Source organism: Helianthus annuus, chromosome 12 (assembly GCF_002127325.2).
Source record: "Helianthus annuus cultivar XRQ/B chromosome 12, HanXRQr2.0-SUNRISE, whole genome shotgun sequence".
In the NCBI taxonomy this organism is placed as follows: domain Eukaryota; kingdom Viridiplantae; phylum Streptophyta; class Magnoliopsida; order Asterales; family Asteraceae; genus Helianthus; species Helianthus annuus.
In genome coordinates this window covers 136,168,723-136,186,867 of record NC_035444.2, presented here as the reverse complement: position 1 = coordinate 136,186,867, position 18,145 = coordinate 136,168,723, and the positions used below count along the sequence as shown (strand labels likewise).

Sequence of the window (18,145 nt, the reverse complement as noted above, 5' to 3'; positions counted from 1 at the left end):
CAGTTAAAGAGAGAACAGAGAAGAAACTCATCATCCAAAGAATGTAATAATCAAACAGGAAGAGATACAAGAAATTTCGGCGGATATTGATCTCGATTATGACAAATGGTGGTGTGACAATATAGATGACATCCTTGAGATGTTTAAGCTGTATGATTACTAAATTGATCTCATTATGATGCAAAGTACTTGACACTTGAGCTTTTAGTTTTCAACTTTTATATTTAAGACTTATATTTCCTCATTCGTGTACTACTTTATATAACTTTTATTTATGTTTAACACTTATTTTTTTTTATTCTTGTGTTACTTTATTGCGTTAATGGTTTCTTGAATTACTTGATAATTTAAATTTTAAATTTACTAATTACTAGACATGTGTATAGGGGTGTTCAAAAAAATCCGAATCCGAAACCGAATCCGAAATATCCGAAAACCCGTATCCGAAATATCCGAATTTTCGGATATCCGAAAATCGGATAATCCGAAAATTCGGATTCGGATTCAGATAGTGATTGAGAATTTTTGGATAATCGGATTATCCGAAAATATCCGAAAATTTAATTTTTATTTTTTTCGGATATCCGAAAAATATCCGAAGTATCCGAAAAATATCCGAAAAAATATCCGAAGTATCCGAAAAATATCCGAAATATCCGAAAAAATATCCGAAATATCCGAAAAATATCCGAAATTTATGTTCGGATATCCGAAACTATCCAAAAAATCCAGTTCTAAATATTAAAAAATAATAAAAAATAAAAATTAAATAAAAAATTGGATATTCGGATATCCGATTAGATATCCGAACCCGAATCTGAAATTTCGGATATCGAAAATCGGATATCCGAAATTTCGGATTCGGGTTCGGATGTCAATATTTTACTATCCGAAATTTCGGATATCCGATTTTCGGATATCCGAAAACCGGATTTCCGATTTTCGGATATCCGAAAACCGGATTATCCGATCTTGAACACCCCTACATGTGTAATACTTATAACATATATCCATTGTAATAATGCTACCATAAATATTATACGAATAAAAAAAAACTACCAGAAACCAGTACCGCAATGCAAAGTGTCAGTCCCCACCGCATTACGCGGGCACCCTACTATTACATTTGATACATATTAGTACAAAGAGCTATCAGCAATATTGATTTTGTTTGCCTATTAAATAAAGCATAGTGTCTATGTATTCAAAAGATATAGATATAGACATAAATGTAAGTATTTTTTTATTTGTTCATTGTTGTATTTATTATATGTAAATAAAAGATATAGATATAGACATAGATGAGTATTTTTATTTGTTTATTGTTATATTTATTATAAAGAATCAAATCAAAATAATTTATATAAAGTAGTTAAAATGAGTCATCATAACTCATAAGTTTCCAAAAATTTTCTTAATTAAAATAACAATTAGTTAAAATACTAATGTAACAGGCCCTACATCTTAATTGGCCTTAATACAAGGGACAATTTTGCAGAATAAAGATTCCTATGTGTAATTCCATTAGCCTAGAAAAAGTTTAATATAATTGGACGTTGATTAACAAAGTTTAATAAAGATTCCTATTATGACAATCCTTGTGAAAGCGACACTCGTGTCCCTTGAATGCATTGGAATCCAATTAAATAACGCATATTGGGCTCCTTCTAAAATTTTAAAATCATAAACTTATCTATTAATAATAACATAACATCTATATCTATCTATACTATATAATAAAAGAAATCTGATTTTGAACACGTGTCATTCATTGAAGATATCTATATTTGTAATTTCCTACCTTTTTATACTTAATATTATTATTTACCAAAGTGACACTTTTTTATTTAGTTTACCCTTATTTCATATTTTATGAAAAAAAAAATATCGATTATTCTATCTCTTATTTTCATATTGCATTTTTTTTTAAATTTAGTTTGTACTTATCTTTTTCGTTCAAATGGGACAGAAGTAAAATTATTAGGTTTCACATTTGTAATTAGTTATTTTTTTATTAAGATGCTATCGTTCTATTTGCTCATGTTCAAAATGATCAGAAAAAAAAAACTCAGTTATTTTTGTGACAAGCCCTACATCTTAATTGGCCTTAATACAAGGGACAATTTTGCAGAATAAAGATTCCTATGTGTAATTCCATTAGCCTAGAAAAAGTTTAATATAATTGGACGTTGATTAACAAAGTTTAATAAAGATTCCTATTATGACAATCCTTGTGAAAGCGACACTCGTGTCCCTTGAATGCATTGGAATCCAATTAAATAACGCATATTGGGCTCCTTCTAAAATTTTAAAATCATAAACTTATCTATTAATAATAACATAACATCTATATCTCTATACCTAATAAAACAACAAGGTTCTGCCACTTGGCATCACCTCATTAAACCAACACACTTGTCAAAATTCTAGCCCCTCCACGTTAGTATAATCTTATGTGTAATTTTGTGAGATTTTTTACTTTTTTATGTTTAACTAAAGCACAGTCCCCAACTCTCTCTGTAACATCTCTTTCACCCTGTACACACAAAACGTCAAAAACCCAGCTCATACCCATCTTTCCCTTTCTTCTTCAAAATTCAAATTCATTGTTTCCCAAGCCAGATCTACAAAAATCCATGAGCCCTCACCTTTATCTTCATCCAACGTGTCAACCCAGGGATGCATATATCCTAAACAAGAAGGTCAAAGCTAAGCAGCATTCTTCCCAGCTTGATTGAATCTATATGAAGTAAAATTAGCGGGTCATTTGGCTTCAAAAAGATTCAAATTTTGAATCCCATCAATTTCTTCAAACAAGCAAACGGTGAGATCACTTTTAAGGTTTCTTGCTTCATCTCCTCTTTCCCATTGCCATTTCCTCTTTCCTATTGCTGATGCTTATCCTTATCTTTTTACTTCTTTGAAAATTGAAGCCCTAATCAACGTTGTTGCTTCTCCCCTTATAGTTTAGGAAGGTCGTCGCCGATGAATTTTCCACCCACTGGATCAAATTTACACCTGTGTTCAGGTATGCTTTTTCTTGGTTTTCTTTGAATTCCTATAATTAAAAACCAACGCAAAGAACGATGACTAATCTATAAAATGCGTAGTATTTTAGTTGAAAATGTTTGTGTAAACCTGGTGTGCATCTTCCTAATGCATGGATAGGCCTTCAAACATGAGGTACAAACTGTTTTTGATGCTAAAAACTGAATGCTTTAACTTCTTTAAAATAATTTTAGTTAATTTCTAACTGAACTTTAGCATTATTACATTGCCATTACGAAAAAAATTGAGATTTTTTAATCCTTTAGGCTTTACACAAAAGGCCAAACTATGTGAATTCCTTTGTTTCTTCCAAAACTATCTTTGGTGCTACAAGCTCATATTATGATGTTTTGCACCTGACCTGGACTACAAAGAAGCGCCAACTACAAATTGAAATGATCGATCAACTTTGTAACAAGTAAGCATATTCTATTCACAGTGACTGAAATTATTGCTTGATTGTTTTAGTGCCAACCCGTTTTGACACGTTACCAACTTCTAATTTTTAGCAAATTTCATCGAGTAGTTCTGACCCGTTTATGACTTTCAGCGTTAAATAGATATATATTGATAGGGGTCTTCATGGTTTGGTTTCAAACCGTGAAACCGTCCAAATCGGTCATCGGTTTGGTTTTGCGGCCAGGTTTTTTTAACTTTTGGTTGATTGTTTCCAAAAGTTTCAAACCGTAGCGAACGTTTTGGTTCATCGTTTGTACCGAACCGGTTGATTAAAACCGGACGGGCCATAAGATTACACAATATATATTTTCGTTTTTATATATTCTATATTGCGTGTATTCGTTTTTTGTTTGTATTAAATAACCTGGGCTATGTTTACTAACCTTACAGTTATTTTGCTTCTGCTAAGATTTTTTTTCTTAATCAATACATGTTATGGCAACAAAACTTACTGTCGTTTATTTAGTTTAATGGAATATCCTGAGTTTCTTAGATTCTAATAAACACACACATACATATAACTATGAACACAATCAATCTGCTGATATAACAAGTTTTTTGATATAACATGTGATTTTGTGCATTTTTTAGAGATGACTAATAATCTCAAACCGTGAAGTCAAACGGGAACCAAAGTACTAGCAATGGTTTGGTTTTTTTATAACTTCCAATGGTTCGATTCAGTTTTTTGATAATAAAAAATCGTTACTACTGGCTTGGCTCACGGTTTGATCTAAAAATCATTAAAACCGGACCGCGAACACCCCTAAATATTGACCAGTTCTAGAAAGAGAATCAGTTGGAGGTTGATGCTTCAACCCATTAATGGATGCACGAGTTGATTTTGGCCTAGGTGTTGCTGCGTCTAAAGTGTCCAAATGGGTAGATTTTCAAAAAAAAATTGTTGGTCCATATTTAACCCATTTATGGATGTATGGGCTGTATTAGGCTTTAGCAAGTCTAGCGAATCAAATAGTTAAAATGGAAACGAGTTGAATGGATCTGAGTGGGTTAAATGGGTCAAACATCATCCACATATGTATTCAAAATCCATAAAAGCTTCTCAAAAACTGTTCCATTTCAAAAAAGTAAACTAAAATTTAAATTTTTTTACCAATTTAATTTTTTAAAATCAAGAAAATCCAGTAAGGTCAGACTAAACCCGACAAGTTGTGACCTATTAAAAAACACTAACTCACGAAAACAAACACTGAAATAGAAATTGTTGCATGTTTCCTAAAAAAATGGTGCATTATGTTAAAAGAAAACCAATTTTAATTTAGGCTTTATTAATAGTGTCAAAGGTGTCAAATATATACCTAATAAACTAACTGCAATTGTTGGTGTGGTACTGTGATAGGTGGCACTGTGGATCCAATTGGTTGCACAGAGAGCAATGCCCGTTGACTGGTGATTGAAGTATTTGGATTTGGATGGCCGGAAGAGTTTAACGTAGCCATGATGGCTAAATGGTGGTGGCGGTTTCGGGACTGCCCCACCCACCCACCTTTGGTTAGATGTCATCTTAGCTATACATGGGCCGGATAACGAAGATAAAATCATCCCGGTTAAGCGTGCTATTGCTGGATGGTGGAAAGATGAAAAAGTTTGGTATCAAGATTAAAAAAAAAACTGAAAGTCGAAGTTGGGACGAAAAATCAAGAAGGTTTTGGCTTGACGATTGGCTTGGGCAGGGTACTCTTAAACATCGATTCCCGTTGATCTTCAGACTTGCGGCTAACAAAAGGACATGCGTTAGTAACTGTTTTCAACAAATTTATAACCAGATTCATTGGAGTTGGGGCTGGTCAAAAGATCCTAATTGAGTTGAAGAGTGGGCTCAAGTGGGCAACTAAATGAGTTGGTTGCAATAGGTTAATCTCAAGGGTGGGAATGGTAGGTGGCGGTGGGATAATTTGGAGGGGAAGACTTCTCGACCAAGGCTTTATGACATGAAATGACGCTGAAAGCTGAAGTGTAAATTGATATGGGTTCGTTTTGGTACAACTCTTGGGCTCCACTGAAGGCGAACTATCTGGTAGTTGTGCAGATTTAAACAAAGTTGTGGCAAAGGTTCAGCTAGCAAATAGAGGTATGCTCTTCTATGATGTTTTGTGTAGTATGTGCGTCTTCCGAGAGGAAATATGTGACCATGTCTTCATGTCATGTATTTGGACCGGAAGTGTTTGGTAGCATGTCTCTATATGGTTGATAATTGCCATTATGATGGACTTTGAGTCAGTGGGTCAGATCATAAAGCATGTTAATGAGCAGGTTGGCTCCAAAAGACGAAAGAAGGCAGCTCATTGTTGTTTTTTGGCGACTTCTGAAGGTTGTGGTTGACGAGAAACGACAAACAATTTAACGACAAAATGATCCCGGTTCAGAAAATAGGAGAGCATATAGAGGAAGACACTTTCTTTTGGGCGAAACACCAAGCCAAAGCCACGTACCTCGACTGGGATAACGACTTGATTTGAATATTTCAGTTATGTTGTAATTTATTTCGAACCTTTTGTATCGGTTTTCAACCGTTTGTTTTTATGTTTCAGTTTTATATGATTTCTAAAAAAAAACTCGGTTCACTTAAGTGTTTGTGAGTCTGTAGGAAAGAGAAATAAATAATAAAATTAGTGTTTGTGAGTTAGATCAAGATATAGATATAGAGATGGACGTGATACGTTATTTAAAACTAAAGATAATTTAGAGAAAAATAAATTTTATATTAAATTATCTAAATGAATATAAAGGCACGAATGTCAATGCTCTTAGATGTTATTTTGATTGTTAAGATATAAAAGATCATATTAAATAATAAGTTATTAATTGTATTTTTTAAACCCGTGTGTCACACGGGATATAGGCTAGTCTATACTATATAATAAAAGAAACCTGATTTTGGACACGTGTCATTCATTGAAGATATCTATATTTGTAATTTCCTACCTTTTTATACTTAATATTATTATTTACCAAAGTGACTTTTTTATTTAGTTTACCCTTATTTCATATTTTATGAAAAAAAAAATATCGATTATTCTATCTCTTATTTTCATATTGCATTTTTTTTTAAATTTAGTTTGTACTTATCTTTTTCGTTCAAATGGGACAGAAGTAAAATTATTGGGTTTCACATTTGTAATTAGTTATTTTTTTATTAAGATGCTATCGTTCTATTTGCTCATGTTCAAAATGATCAGAAAAAAAAACTCAGTTATTTTTGTTTCTAGGAAATCATAATCCTTTTATTTGATTCAATCATTCTAGAACTTTTAAAACTAAAATATAATATATCATAATTAAATTCACATTTCAAAACCCTCAAAATTCAACCATTCAATAATCACAATTACTCACACGTATAAGCCCATATATAATCTAACCTACTTTTAATAAAGGATTCCAATTAATTCTATGTGAAATTTATAAAGATTTTTTTATACACTTAATTTCATATATAATCTAATCTAACTTTTAATAATGTATATATGTGTGGACGCTCGGAGGGCAAAAGTGAAATTGCACTAATTTTAACGTTATTTTACTAAATTTGTGAAAATAATGTTAAAAGCGGCGGACGGTTAATCATGCATCATCATCATGTGGTGGCTTTGATAGCAGAAAGACAAAAGGGAACATGCACTAATCGGTCTTTGTCCCGATTGCTAAGTGTTACGTGCCTTATATCCAAAGCTTGATGCAAAACTACTATCGAGTCGGGGGTCTTACTGAAAGCAGCCTCTACATCTTACTCTCCTCAGTACCTTAGCTTTGCTATTTGTGGGATTTACTGAGTATGATGATGATGATTTAGTATATATAATTAGATTTATTCAACCCGTATAATACACGGGATTTATAAAGATATATTTTTTTATTATTTAGTTTATAAAATTACATTTATCTAACCCGTGTAATATACAAGGTTACAAAATTACATTTATTTAACCCTTGTAATACACAGTGTTTTTAAAGATATAACTTTTTTTATTATTTAGTATATATAATTAGATTTATTCAACCCGTACAATACACGGGTTTTTATTATTTGGTATATAAAATTACATTTATTCAGTACAATACATGAGGTTCTTAGAGATATAATTTTTTTATTATTTAATATATAAAATTACATTTGTTCAACCCGTGTAATAAACAAGATTTTTAAAGAATAATTGTTTTATTTTAGTATATAAAATTACATTTATTCAACCCGTGTAATACACGGGGTTCTAACCTAGTATGAATATATGTAAAATCGAAACATAAATTTATCAAAATACCACACAAGTAATGACAAAAAAAAAACAAAAAACAAAAAACAAAAAACAAAAAACAAAAAACAACATATGCTTTCTTTTCCGGAACGTAAAGTACATAAATATAGCCTACAGGTAAACAAGTGTTACTTGTATGTCTAAAAAACAATAACTTTTGTAATTGTAGGGCCTAGTAACCAAATGATTTTGACAGTTAAGTTGGGACATCAGCATAGAAAAAGAAATCAAAAAGTTAAATGATTTTTAGCTCGGAATACCGGGTTTTCACAAAGATAAGCCTATATATATAGATGTCGAAATGATAGAGTATTTGAGGGCTTTATTAGATTCACAAAATATGTTAGTTATGACATATAGGATGGTTAGAGACCATTTTCACCAATCTTCAGAGCCCAACCTTAGTCTGCGACTTATTTATAGAAGATAAAAAGACGGCAGGACATATAACTTACCCACCACATTTGAAGTTGCTGCATTGGTTGTCGGAGACATAGATAAAGCTATAGACTATCGTGATATTGTTGTCGAAACTCGGTCGGGAATGCTCCAGCGGAAAAGAATAAATTCTTGTCGTCAATTCCTAGATAAGAGTAATTGACATAAGTTAAAGAAATAAACGTTAAACTAAAATTCAGTTTTATTAAAAAACAACGTTCTAACAAATATGAATATTATGAGAGATATTAAAAAAATGGTTAATACTAAAGGATATAAGTCTTAACGCCGGTAAGTGTAAGACGATACATTCGAAAAAAAGATTTTTAATAATGAAAAGCCGACATAAACAGTGGCGGACCCAGGATTTTTGGACAATGGGGTCCCATTTTGCCGGTGTTCAAATTTTGTGGATCGGTCGTTGTTCGGGTCGGGTCAGATCGAGAAACATAATAGAAAACAATATCATAACTAAACTACAAGTGATTTACTAGCTGATCGGGAACACTTTACTAATGGTTTTAGTTTGAGAACAACAGTTTAAACTTGAAATCATACCAATACCAAAATGGTTAACGGTAGAAAATTAGTACAATCTGGATTCGAACATCAAAACTCTGCTAGATAAAACTAATTTCGTTTTTTGGTATTTGTCAAAGTGTTAGCCCATCCAAAGGTGACAATATAAATTGCTTGATTATGACAAACAATTATTTGAAAAAAAAAAACAAAGTTTTGAAACAATATTCAACTTCTAAAAATGGGCCAGTGCAAGAATTCACCAAGATTCAAGAACTGTAAGTATGTAATTGCAAATTCACCAAATCAACAACTTTAAATATGTACCATAATCTCAAAAACTTGATTTTAAAAAAAATAATAAGCCCTAATCTATAACAATTATGACCAATCCTATGTGTAATAGATGAGAGAACAAAAAAGGAATCATCAATTTCGAAAATATAATTATTACCTGGGTAGCATATGAGCTAGATGTGCAGATACGCGGAGAAAACAGATTCGATTTCGCTGCGTGATCTGATTGTTTTGAAAGGGTATTAGAATACTCAATTTTAAAATCAGATTTAAAAAAAAACACAAAAAAAACGAAACAAATAGGCATCGAACCGGGGACCTTTTGTGTGTAAACAAGGAGTTTTACCAATGCACCAGGCTCACTCTCATTGTTATGGGTTCCAACTAAATTATTTTATGGGGTCCATAGAAAACGCCATTTTTCACGTTACCCCATGCTAGCCATTTTTTCACATGCAATTTCATTTGCATGGGATTTCAAAACATGCGATTTCATTGCATTTTCAAGCCATGCGATTTCATTTGCCTTTTTATAACACGCGAAGATTGAATTCGCACCAGATCGTACGACTGGGATGATCACGTACGTATCGTACGATAAGCCCTATTGTATGTTAGACTTTTTCTATATATATATATATATATATATATATATATATATATATATATATATATATAGGGACTGCTAAAATGAAAACCATTCACAGTTGCGAGAACCGCGAGAACTCCCCTCCACCAATCAGACTATGACACATATGCACAATTATTTTAAAACATAAAGGGTAATATATTAATTTACTCAATATGTGTAACACCCCAAAAATGATAACACAATAAAATAAGTGAGGATAAATAATAGACTTAACATAGTTAAGGGTTTATGGCAAGATGGTAGTTAAATGTGGTTTTAAGATTAGAATTGTAATTAACAACTAAGTAAAGGGGGTGAAAGTGTAAAGATGTTAAGTTAAATAAATAAAACAATTATAACCCCAAACACACTGTAAGTGTGTCTGGGGGATCGATCGAAGGCAGGGGAGGGGGAAACCCTAGCTCAAGCAAATCAAGCAATTGAATCCAAATTCTCAAGCTAATCCAGTGCATAAGTCATTAAATTCGAATAGCTAACCCCAATTTCTTAAGTAGTAAGCTTAATTTTCTGAAAATATGATTTGTAGAATGAGGGGTTAAACCCAATCACGATTTCTTGTATCAATTGTAGGAAATCTGAGTTAGAAATTGCTTTCTAGAACAAGAATCATGTTTGATTTAGGTTATATGAAGGGTTGTAGTGAAAACCCACTTTGTGAAATTATGTTATGATTAGGAAGATCATAATGATTAAGATTGTATGTTATCTTGATATATGATCTCGTTTGTAACACTTGAATGCTAGATAAATTGATGTAGGAGGAAATAATTATGCAATTAGAATAGATGTGAATGTTGGGTAATGATGAACTAGTAAAGATATGCTTTAAAGACTTGTATCTTATACCTTAATTATGACGCCTACCAAGTGTTTGATGAAATGCTTAAGAGATAAATGTATGTGTAACATGGAAAATGGTAGAATGAAGTAGATAGACTAAATGAATGAATGAATGTTGTAATGTAGGCGTGAAGGAAGAAGGTACGAGCACTAAGAAAACGGAAGGCACGCAAGACCGAGGTATGTTTCGTTGCATACAAAACCTTATTTACATTTCGTTTATGTTATGAAAAACAACCCTTGTTACAATGATTATGGTGGCTAGAAAGTAGTAGATAGCAAATCCCTTGCGGATTTGGTTATGCTAACGAAGGTTATATTATGCTATGCAAGTCGACCGGTTCGAGTCGAACCATGTCGAGTAAGAATATAGTACCAACCGTTTAGTACGGGTGGTCATGAATGCAATAACGAAAGTATGAAGTTCAATCCGTTATATGGATAGAACGAAAGATTTATGTTGAAAGCAATTAACCCGATATTACCGGGTCGTAAGTGGTATGCTTGAATCTCATTATGAGAGTATATGCCTTAACCCATTTAAATGGGTAATCGAATGCGTAAGAGTAATGAAAGTATATAAACGAATGCAACTAAAAAGTGGTATCATAAGCAAAATAAGTATTATGACTAACTTTCTAAAGCTTGTTGTTAAATGTAGGTAAATCCTTAATTTAGGTGACTCGGTGAATTGGAGCGAGCACGTGTTCTTCATATGTGATGCCAAGCGCTTCCGCTAGTTGATACTAATGTTTTGGGTCAAAATATCTTTTTGTACAATTTATTGGTAGACACACTTTTTTAGCATTCGATGTTTTGGTTTTAGTAGTATCTTGTAGAATGGTATTTGTCTTGATTATGGTTCAAACAGGGGTATACTCGTTTTACGGACGGGTCATGCCCAAATTTTGTAAAATTATGCATTAATGATATTAGTACATTTAAAGGTTTATGCTTCTAGTAAAAACTATTGGTCATTATTCCATCAACGAAAAGTGGGGTTCTAACAAGTTGGTATCAGAGCCTAGGTTTGAGGGATTCGAGCAAGAGTAATAGTGCTTGAACTCAAACCGACGGCTCGTGCAAATGTGTGCTCACTCCGAGATCGCCAATGAGGTAAAACTTTAAGTTTTTGTTTAATACAAGTATGTATAGTGTGTTTATGATAAATATTTAAGTTAAGTATGTGAAATAGTAATAATGGGAGTTAAACATTGGGTTATATCAGATCTGGCGTCGCACACAGTTGTGTCGTTAAGTGACACAGCTGTGTGGACCATTGATGCTTGTTGCTGAGATCAGGGGGTGTAGCAAGGCTGACACAGCTGTGTGACATTGTACTCAGATAATCAACACAGCTGTGTCTGGGCAAAATTTTTCAGCGATTCAGCAAAGGAAGGGCCGTCGCCGACGCCCTCATGTTTGCCGACGGCTTAGCTAGCTGTCTACGGACGTTTACGGGCGACGCACGTTTACAGAGCCCATCGCCGACGGGGTGCGAAGCCGTCGCCTACGGATAGCGGAATTCAAATCCGCTGAAAAGTTTTTGTTTCGTCTTGTTTTCGTATTATGAGTTTCTAAGTCGTTCAAAAGCCTAATGAATGTTCGTGTAGGGTCTATATAAGGCCTAGTAAGATATATGCAACCACGATTAGTGGTTACGTTAGAAAGAAATTTATCAAACTCGAAGGTAATGTGTCGAATGACACGAAAGAATGATGAAAGCTGAAAAAGCGAGTAAAGCTTAAAATATAAGAATGCGAACGAAGTAATTATGGACTAATGAACTATGATGTATTGAAGCTTGTGAATTATGATTTAAGTTCCCATACTTCTCAGAAATGCCCGTTTTATGTTCCTGTCAAGTTATAAGAAGATTAGACCGTCGGCGATAAAGTAAAATTTATAAAAATCGAATGTAACGTATGGAATGGCATGAAATGAATGACGAATGTATAAAGTGGAGTTAGAATTCGTATGAAAATTCGGATGAATGTATGCTTTGATAGAATTATGCATTAGAGGCTTGTACCTTATACATGAATGGTGTGATGCTTATGTGTATTTAATGATTTGCTTTAGTATGATTAAGAGGCGAATATGTGCTAAATGTGAATCATACGAGCTAATTAGTAAAGGATATGTTGAAATTATGTTATATAGTTGTTTCGAATGAAATTTGCTAATTGTAGAATCATGGAGCATTAGCATGTGAAAATACGTGTATGTGAATGTATATGTGTATTGTCTAGAGGATCACGTAAATTGTACGTGTCGTACAATACGAGTATGAGATACGCAGGATATTATTATTATGACCTACCATATTTAGATGAATACATGTTCGAAGGTTTGAAGTGTGTAAATGAGACAGTTGACCTTCTGAAGGTCAACAGTATAGGGATATCATGAGATGGCCATTAGACACAATTGTTTAAGTAAAGAGTTAATGTGTTACGTACTAGATAAATTACGTGTTATGATGGATGATAGTTTAGTTGTATGGATTTGAAATGAGATAACTATTAATGAACGTCTCACTTATACGAAATTCTACTAACGAAAGTCGATTAACGTATGAATAGAAAGAAAGTGAACAGTCGTATATATGCTCACATAAACTAATGATATTACGAAAGTACTGATATGTAAGGATGGGAATCCTGTCAATTTACTTGAGCATGGATGGCAAAAAGGGTTAAGAGGAAGTAATAAAGTAAGCATGAGCATGGACGCTAAAGGAAGGTGAATTTGCAATCACTTCGAATGTATTTACATAAAGATGTATGCGTGTTAGAATAATTGAAATTAAGTGGAACGTATAATTAAATGAGAACTTGGTAATGTTAATGAAAGGTATGGAAAGGATAATAGTTCAGATGTTAGCTAAAGGCGTTTTGTAAGTGTGTTCGAATTGAAAGTAAGAACAACTCGTACTACAATACTTATATACAAAAGTACTGGGTGGTGGTTGACCTTAAAAGGTTATATTGTAGAAGTCAGTGAATAATAATTGCTTACAAATGCTGGAAGTATTACGTAAGAAATACGTGTAAAGTAGAATACTCATTAGTGAAAGACATGTTAGAGAACATTAACACCTAATACGGTGAACAAACAAATGGAAATGGTATATTAAGGGATGGTCATGTATTGACCGAAGCTCGAGAAAAACATGAGAATCACCTCACTTATGTCCGGTCAAGCTAGCAAAAAGGGGTCTAACGATTCTTAAAGGAACGGATCAATATAAGAAAGAAAGAAGGATAAGAATGAAAAGTATAAGCCTACGATTGAATGTAAGACAAACTTAAGAAAGAAGGGTGGGAACACCACTAGAAATAGGATGTAAAGTGTCGCGTTGAGACGCGCTACATGAAATAGGACATGGAATTAAGTGTTAGGACCCAACACTCGAAGTTGAATGTAGAAGATTAATATGAAAACGTTTCGTAAGAAATGGCATGGTAAATGTTACGGCAGAAGAAAGGAAGGTACGGAGGAAAATGTTTGAATCTGAGAAATGGATTCGACCATGTAAGGAATGAAAGGTTGAATCCGTAAGCAAGCACGGGTCAAACTAGTAATAATGAAAGGTAATGAATTAAAAGTTCGAATCCGTAAATGAAGACGGATTAAACGAATAAGAATAGAAACTAAAAACGAGACTCAAATGAGTCATACGGGTCAAATGGCCATCGCCATTTGAACCCGGTATTTAATATTCGATTTGTCAAGTTTATTACTTATAGGTGAGCATAATGTATGGGCATGCATTGTCACAGTTTGAAAAGTATTAACCGTTGCAAAGTATGAATGACGAGTCAAGGGTTCTGACCCGCGCCAGGTAGGTATAAAAAGATTATATTTTTAATAGGAGCATAGGGCTCGACTAGAGAATGGTGTGACAGAATAGGATAACTGATACCCATATGTGAGAATGTATTTACAATTAGACCTCCGAAAGGTCAAACGAAATAAATGAAGTCCTTGCAATTATGCAAGTATAAGGTACGAACGTGTACCTCGATGCAACTACAATAGGTAAGGGGGTGTTAATCTGACACTGAAAGGTCAAACTGCGAAAGTTGGCGAGATAACCAATAAAAAGAAATGGAATGTATGATATGATTAGCATGTACGTAAGAAAATTTTGAAAGAGACAATAGGCGAACAAACACCCTGTAGGACACAATTATGAAAGGTTATGTGCTAATTATTTATTTATAGATAAATATGATGGAATTCTTAGTGAAATGATAGTATTGAAGCTAGTGGAAGGATGCCCACGAGTGGGAGCATATTTCATGAATGAATTAGACCAATTCTGGTACGGAAGGTACATATAAAGAAGCGGATCGATCCGGCACACGGATAACCGACTTATACATTGAAAGCGAGGTTAGTAAAATGTTTAATTCTTAGTTAATGATTAAGAATCCGTAGATTTATTTGTAAGTGTGAACAAAATGAATGGTAGAATAATTATGGTATGCTATATAGTGATCGACCTGTAATGGTCAGCGTGAGAAGGTATGAATGTCATAAAGAGGGAGAATTAAAGACCTTAAATGAAAGTTTGAGCTGAATTGGTTAAACGCTAGTATGGTGCTCATACACAACATACCTAGTTGTTATCAAAAGTAGTTCATGCAAGGAGCTAATAATAAAGGGTGCGAAGGATTAAATTCAAGGCTAAACTCAAACTTGTAATTAGTTCAAGTGACGGTGGTAACCGTAGAATGATGCCTTATACTCGTATTAAGTATGAAAAAGTAATTAGGAAGTGGGAAGCTTTGTATTAGTACCACTAAGTCATTAAATGTCTATAGTATACGTATAATGTTATGCTAAGCCCTCATATGAGCAAGAAAGTAATTGGAAGAACGTTAGTAATGGGATGATGGGGTTGCTTATAATTACAATAATGAATTATGCCGTGCATGATTCGTGTGTGGAATAAAATAAATTGATTTATTTATATTAGTAAATGTATGAATATGTTACGCTTATTTAGAAAGATAGAAACAAGCCGTAAGCATAAGCTTGTACGACCAATAGTATACATTGGAATAAATTCCAATGGACGAATCGTTAGTGATGATGTATGCTAGGAACTGGCATTATAAAGTGAAAACGACGCTAATAAGAGCCCTGGACCAGATTCTGACTTATAGGTGATTATGAAAGTAATTTACTTAATTTAAGAACGGAGGGACAATGCGTACAAAGACGTTTATGCATGAATGAAACTCTTGCCAAGATCTCGAATGCATCTATGTTGTAGTAAGCATCGTGAATGAAAAGACGAAAAAGTAGGAGTAGAATTGGTCTAGTTGGAATGAGAAAGGTTTCGGGGACGAAACCTCTTTTAAGGGGGGTAGACTTGTAACACCCCAAAAACGATAACACAATAAAATAAGTGAGGATAAATAATAGACTAAACATAGTTAAGGGTTTATGGCAAGATGGTAGTTAAATGTGGTTTTAAGATTAGAATTGTAATTAACAACTAAGTAAAGGGGGTGAAAGTGTAAAGATGTTAAGTTAAATAAATAAAACAATTATAACCCCAAACACACTGTAAGTGTGTCTGGGGGATCGATCGAACAAGGCAGGGGAGGGGGAAACCCTAGCTCAAGCAAATCAAGCAATTGAATCCAAATTCTCAAGCTAATTGTCACGACCCCCGACCCACCCTGGGCGGAATCGGGAGCCGTGAGCAGCCCAGTGGTACCAGTGATTATTTTTGAAAAACATTGCAGCGGAAATTTCATCAGGACCGTGAGTTAGGACAAATATCAGAGTTTAGAAAACACCGGATTTTATTTAGATGGAATAATCTCATATTTTACAAAGGTAGCTTTTAATAAAAACAATATTTCTTAATTTAATTTAATAGTAAAATAAGCCACTTCTTGAAGTCCTTCAGTGCCGGATCCAATCCTTACTCCATTCTACTGTAGTTACCTGAAACGCGTTTTAAAAAAGTTTTGTCAGCGGGAAATACTAAGTGAGTTCATTCAGGTTTATATAAAAGTATATTTGCTATAATTCACAGTATTAAGAGCGATTACAATGTTTCCATATCAACCAACTACCCACAGTATTTGTCACTCGACCGGATTTGTGACTGTGGTCATATCACTGTTGGGTCCTTCACCCACAAGTGACGTAAATCACTATTTAGGTCCGACTATCTAATAGTGTATATCATGATTTAGGCTCGCTCACCTAAAATGATACAAACAGTAGTAATGTGCACAATACCCCACATACTGGCTGTAAATTTGGCGATTACAAAGACTTAATCCCTGTAATTATAACTTTGGAAAATAATTTGGAGTATTGTAAAACAGTTGATAAAAAGAGAATGACTCACAGTATAAGCATGCACTATTGATTTAACAAGCTTCTTGATTCTACTCTTTCTGATAATTAAGCGTATACTTTATTATTTTGGATCTTCTGATGATTCAGCATCCATTTTGATTGTAGGAGTATGGTGTAGAGTTTCGGGTAGTTAAACATTTAGTTTAATAGAGTGGAATACGTATTAGTGTAAAACCACATCAAACCTAACGATGGTCACGAGATCCGAACCTTAACGAAATTCACAAAGTATAGTCTTATTCAGACAGTACTTTGGCATCCGTTTAACGAACTCACAAAGTATAACACTTTGGCATCCGTTTAACGAACTCAAAAAGTATAATACTTTGGCATCCATTAGTTGGTTCCTGAATCGATCGGATAGAATATCGCATCGGTGATTATTAGTTAGAACAGCAGCGTATAGAGAGAAGAAGAAAAGAAATGAGCAACGAAGAATGAAATCTTAGGTTCTTATTTATAGCAAGCAAGCAAGCACCTCAACAAATCTTCTGGTCGATGTGGGATAAATTGACATGTCTACCTACCTGCTTGACATGCTAGCTAGCTTGCTTATATATATATTAATTCAGCTGCTTCACTCGTTTTTCTCGTATAACTTTTAAAATATGACGTTTTATAAAACGACGAATATGTCTTTAGAACGAGCATATTTTTATCTATGTTTTAACCTAAGTTTCATTAAAAACGGAGTAAGGTCAAAAATAATATATTTAATTATTAATATTAAACGTTCTCATACGACCCCATATATATCTATTTTTTAATAAATCTTACTTAGCTTAATTAATCTTGTTAGCTTAATTAATATTGATTAACTGATTATTTAATCATACTTAACTTAATTAACAAATTAATCTACTCAGCTAACTTAACTGCTAAGTTTATTTAATTTATTAAGTTTACTTAGCTTTTAAGTATTCTAGCAGCTTCCTGCTTACGAGTTCTAATTTCTAGATACAAGGGAACTCGTATTAGTGTATTAACTCAATTCAACTTTAACGATAATCACGAGATAAAACCCTCACAACGAATGATAAAGTGCAATCACTTAAACATCCGTCGGATTCACAACGAATGACAGAGTATTCTCCGAGTTCGGGTGGTACTCAAACATCCTGTCGGAATCACGACTAATGACAAAGGATAACACTTAAACATCCTGTCGGATAGTTTCAATCGATCGGATAGAGTATCGTACTAGTGATTAGAGTTATTATTC

At 33.4% G+C, this 18,145-nt stretch overlaps 3 long non-coding RNA genes across 5 annotated transcripts; 2 read left to right on the top strand and 1 right to left on the bottom strand.

Moving 5' to 3' along the window:
* Positions 1 to 2,683: 2,683 nt before the first annotated feature.
* LOC110895582 lies at positions 2,684 to 6,117 on the top strand. 3 transcript variants are annotated; one of them, XR_002567252.2, is made up of 5 exons: positions 2,684 to 2,824; positions 2,967 to 3,028; positions 3,111 to 3,183; positions 3,315 to 3,466; positions 4,868 to 6,117. It is a non-coding gene; the product is annotated as an uncharacterized LOC110895582 (long non-coding RNA). The 3 variants fall into 3 exon arrangements; XR_002567250.2 differs by lacking the exon at positions 3,111 to 3,183; XR_002567251.2 differs by having other exon boundaries at positions 2,967 to 3,183.
* Positions 2,818 to 9,254, bottom strand: LOC118484973. The gene is made up of 3 exons (XR_004875331.1): positions 9,196 to 9,254; positions 8,240 to 8,367; positions 2,818 to 3,058 (listed from the first exon to the last, which is right to left on the bottom strand). It is a non-coding gene; the product is annotated as an uncharacterized LOC118484973 (long non-coding RNA).
* An 805-nt stretch (positions 9,255 to 10,059) lies between these two features.
* LOC110896981 lies at positions 10,060 to 11,488 on the top strand. Its single transcript, XR_002568340.2, has 3 exons — positions 10,060 to 10,183; positions 10,657 to 10,710; positions 11,192 to 11,488. It is a non-coding gene; the product is annotated as an uncharacterized LOC110896981 (long non-coding RNA).
* The last annotated feature ends 6,657 nt before the right edge of the window (positions 11,489 to 18,145 follow it).